This window comes from Mus caroli, chromosome 9, assembly GCF_900094665.2.
Source record: "Mus caroli chromosome 9, CAROLI_EIJ_v1.1, whole genome shotgun sequence".
Classification (NCBI taxonomy): domain Eukaryota; kingdom Metazoa; phylum Chordata; class Mammalia; order Rodentia; family Muridae; genus Mus; species Mus caroli.
Window position 1 is genome coordinate 14,379,364 of NC_034578.1, and position 4,858 is coordinate 14,384,221.

General features: G+C 38.1%; 1 pseudogene; it reads left to right on the top strand.

Moving 5' to 3' along the window:
• Positions 1 to 4,195: 4,195 nt before the first annotated feature.
• LOC110301447 overlaps positions 4,196 to 4,858 on the top strand; it is a 9,072-nt pseudogene continuing 8,409 nt past the window's right edge.

Sequence of the window (4,858 nt, forward strand, 5' to 3'; positions counted from 1 at the left end):
AAGTACTGGTTATAGATAATAAAGAGAATGTGACTGTTTTCATTTTACTGGTAATCTACAGAATTTAATCTATCATGACTATGAAATTTAAGATTAATGTTTTTCCATTTATTGTATATCTCTTGTGAATCTGAATTTTAATTATATGGTCATACTTTGCATTTCTATTTTTAGTATGGTATTGAAGCAATGCACATTATAGGATTCCTAGAAGGCTGAGTATACTAAAACAATGCACATTGTAGGATTCCTCGAAGGCTGAGTATACTAAAGCAATGCACATTGTAGGATTCCTAGAAGGCTGAGTATACTAAAACAATGCACATTGTAGGATTCCTAGAAGGCTGAGTATACTAAAACAATGCACATTTTAGGATTCCTCGAAGGCTGAGTATACTAAAACAATGCACATTTTAGGATTCCTCGAAGGCTGAGTATACTAAAACAAAGCACATTGTAGGATTCCTAGAAGGCTGAGTAGACTAAAACAATGCACATTGTAGGATTCCTCGAAGGCTGAGTAGACTAAAACAATGCACATTGTNGCACATTGTAGGATTCCTAGAAGGCTGAGTAGACTAAAACAATGCACATTGTAGGATTCCTCGAAGGCTGAGTAGACTAAAACAATGCACATTGTAGGATTCCTAGAAGGCTGAGTAGACTAAAACAATGCACATTGTAGGATTCTAGAAGGCTGAGTATACTAAAACAATGCACATTGTTGGGTTCCTAGAAAGCTGAGTAGACTAAAACAATGCACATTGTAGGATTCCTCGAAGGCTGAGTAGACTAAAACAATGCACATTGTAGGATTCCTCGAAGGCTGAGTAGACTAAAACAATGCACATTGTAGGGTTCCTAGAAGGCTGAGTAGACTAAAACAATGCACATTGTAGGGTTCCTAGAAGGCTGAGTATGCTAAAACTTCCACAGAAAAAGAAGTTACAGTCTTCTGTCTCAAATGCATTTTTAAAAAAGTTTATTAAACAAATATTTTACTGATGTATTATTTTATGACACATTTGTTTAGTGACATTCTTAGTCCTTCTGGTGGACTCAGCTCATTAATAGGTTGCTAGCACATATTGTGCTCTTCCCTAGCACTAAGAAAAGGAATCAAATAAATGAAACCACTCAGTTTTGTTGGTTGCTACGTATATGGTTCAGGCAGGAAGACCCTGAATATGAAGCAAGTTTGATAGTGTTGATTTTGATTCAATTTTGAAAATTTAAGGTAAGTTTTCTGTTTAGATCCAACTGACATTGAAATCAATTCTTGTCATAGGGAGGCTTTTTTTTTAAAGGTATTTTTTATTAGATATTTTCTTCATTTACATTTCAAATGCTATCCCCTAAGCCCCCTATACCCTCCCCCTGCCCTGCTCACCAACCCACAAATAATAGATGTATGTATAGTTTTTTTACATTGTTTTACTTAGAAATAATTTGCAGTGTTCTTCTCAAATATTCAATAGTTTACTCTTAAGATTTCTCCCTCAAGAGAGTGAGTCTCGCTATGAACATAGTGGAGTATGTGTCCTTATTACATGTTGGAACATCTTCTGGGTATATGCTCAGGAATGGTATTGCTGGATCTTCTTGTAGAACTATGTCCAATTTTCTGAGGAACCACCAAACTGATTTTCCAGAGTGGTTGTACCAGCTTACAGTCTCACCAGCAATGAAGGAGTGTTTCTCTTTCACCACATCCTAGACAGCATCTGCTGTCACCTGAATTTTTGATCTTAGCCATTCTGACTGGTGTGAAGTGAAATCTCAGGGTTATTTTGATTTGTATTTCCCTGATGATTAAGGATGTTGAACGTTATTTTTAGATGCTTCTGAGACATTCAGTATTCCTCAGTTGAGAATTCTTTGTTTAGCTCTGTACCTCATTTTTTAATTGGGTTATTTGATTTTCCAGAGTCCAACTTCTTGAGTTCTTTATATATATTGGATATTAGGCCCCTATCAAATTTAGGATTGGTAAAAATCTTTTCCCAATATATTGGTTGCCTTTTGATCTTATTGACCATGTCCTTTGCCTTACAGAAGCTTTGCAATTTTATGTGGTACCATTTGTCGATTCTTGATCTTACATATCAAGCCATTGGCATTCTGTTCAAGAATCTTTCTCCTGTGCTCATATCTTTGAGGCTTGTCCCCACTTTCTCCTCTAGAAGTTTCAGTGTCTCTGGTTTTATGTGGCAGCCTTATTTATAATAGCCAGAAGCTGGAAAGAACCCAGATGCCCCTCAACAGAGGAATGGATACAGAAAATGTGGTACATTTAAATGATGGAGTACTAATCAGTTTAAAACAATGAGTTTATGAAGTTCTTAGACAAATGGATTGATCTGGTGGATATCATCTTGAGTGAGGTAACCCAGTCACCAAAGGTGACACATGATATACACTCACTGATAAGTGGCTATTAGCCCAGAAGATCAGAATCCTTCGTAGAAGGGGAAACAAATTATCCATGGAAGGAGTTACAGAGACAAAGTTCAGAGCAAAGTCTGAAGGAATGACTATCCAGAGACTGCCCAACTTGGGAATCCATCCCATAAACAGCCTCCAAACCCAGACACTATGGCCAATGCCAACAAGAGCCTGCTGACAGGAGCCTGATATAGCTGTCTTCTGAGGGCCTCTGTCAGTGCCTAGCAAATACAGAAGTGGATGCTCACAATCATCCATTGGACTGAGCACAAAGTTCCCCAATGAGGCAGCTAGAGAAAGTACCTAAGGAGCTGAAGGAGTCTGAAGCCCCATAGGAGGAACAACATGAACTAACCAGTAACCCCAGAGCTACTTGGAACTAAACCACCAATCAAAGAAAATACATGGTGGGACATGTGGCTCTAGCTGTATATGTAGCTGAGGATGTGCTACTCAGTCATCAATGGGAGGAGAGGCCCTATGTCCTGTGAAGGTTCTATGCCCCAGGATAGGGGAAGGCTAGGACTGGGAATGGGAGTGGGTGGGTTGGGGAGCAGGGGAAGGGGGAAGGGAATAGGGGATTTTCAGAGGGGAAACTAGGAAAGGGGATAACATTTGAAATGTAAATAAAGAAAATATCTAATAATAATAAAAAGAGAATGAGTCTCTTCTAGGATGAGCCCTCTTACAGGATATCTAACAGAGAGCATTTATCCCTGAAACTATCTATACACAAACAACAACAGACTCAGCAATTGCTTATAAACATAGACTAGTTAAGTTTCAGAGCACATTCTTTGAAAAAATTATGAGAATATTCAAGAGTGTTCTGTTGAACTACATTCCAGAGAAATTACACTAGAAAAAACAATAGTGGTGAAAGAATAGCAACCCTCAGAGCTGTTGCTATGTGTTCAAGTTCTAGATTCCAGTTTTTTACAGACTCTTTATGAAAGAGGCAATGCTTTTATGGAGGCTGATGTCTATAGAATGAGTGGCCAAAGAAAACTGCAAATGAATTTTTGAAACCTACACAAGATGATTCAGCATAAAGCTCTTATATGTGTGCAGAGTCCTGAAGACTATGAAAATCCTTCCTTTATTACAGATTTCACATTCAAACCATGGAGACGCCACTGGTGGATGTCTAGGGAGTTCAATGCCTTGAACCCTGTTTTCAGGTCATTTGAGTGTAACTGATGAACATCTTGGCTCTATTCTATTCCCTTTAGTCATATCCTTTTTATTCTATTTATTTTATCCTTTTATTCCACCCCCAGAGCTGTTTGTTGTTGTTTTGTTTTGTTTTTGTCAGCTAAGCTTCTCCAGTCTGGTATTTATTTCCTTTTCCTTAATTTTCTGAGTCGCACTGTGTCATCCTGATTGTCTAGAATTTGAGATATACACCAGGCTTCTAGTAGGATTTCAAAAGGAAGCAAAAGAGGGTATATCTATATCACATAAAAGCAAACAACTTTCATTTCAAAAAGAGAAAGTAGCCATTTACATTATTAAAAGTAAATTAAATGTATAAGCAACACATTGTAAATGGATATCTGATTTTTTTTCATGAATTCCAATGATGAAGTCTAACATTCTTTTTGTTTCTCCTCAGAAATACAGATTCACACAGACTATGGAAATCAGAAGCTATCTACTAGGTCCTCTCTCTGAGTGTCTCAGCATTTCAAGCTGCTGTGGACCTGTTTGTACAACTGAGATATTAGTGGGCACAGAAGTTAAGCTACTAATGGCATCATCTGATAGCCAAGATCTATGGTCTGAAATAGACATTGTGACGTTACTGGAATGCATGAAATATTATATCTGATCAGATGACTCCAGAGAATTCAAAAGCAGCAAGGCGGATCTAGACTGGAACAAAGTAGCTTTTGGGCTGTTTTCAGGAGAAATGTGCAAGCAGAAATGGATGGAGATTTCTTGTAATTTAAGGACATTCTGCACACTGATAGAATTAGTGCTAGAAGCCAAGGAACTTATGAAAAAAAACTTGCAAAAATTAAACAGTCAAGCAGCATCCTGACAAATTCAAAAGATCCTTTACTGCGGCGTCATATCTTCGCTTTTACAAGGAACAGAGAGCCAAATACTGTCAGATGTACCCTAAGTACAACAACGCACAGCTGACCAAAATCCTGGCTGAGAAATACCATCAGCTGCCAGGCAGAGATATATCATGGACTTCAAGAAGGAGAAACAAGACTTTCAGGAAAAGAGTCAATTCAAGAAAAACCATCCTGTTTTAGGGCATCCTAAGATCCAGCAATACCTCTCCTGGGCATATAGCCAGAAGAAGTTCCAACTTGTAATAAGGACACATGCTCCACTATGTTCATAGCAGCCTTATTTATAATAGCCAGAAGCTGGAAAGAACCCAGATGCCCCTCAACAG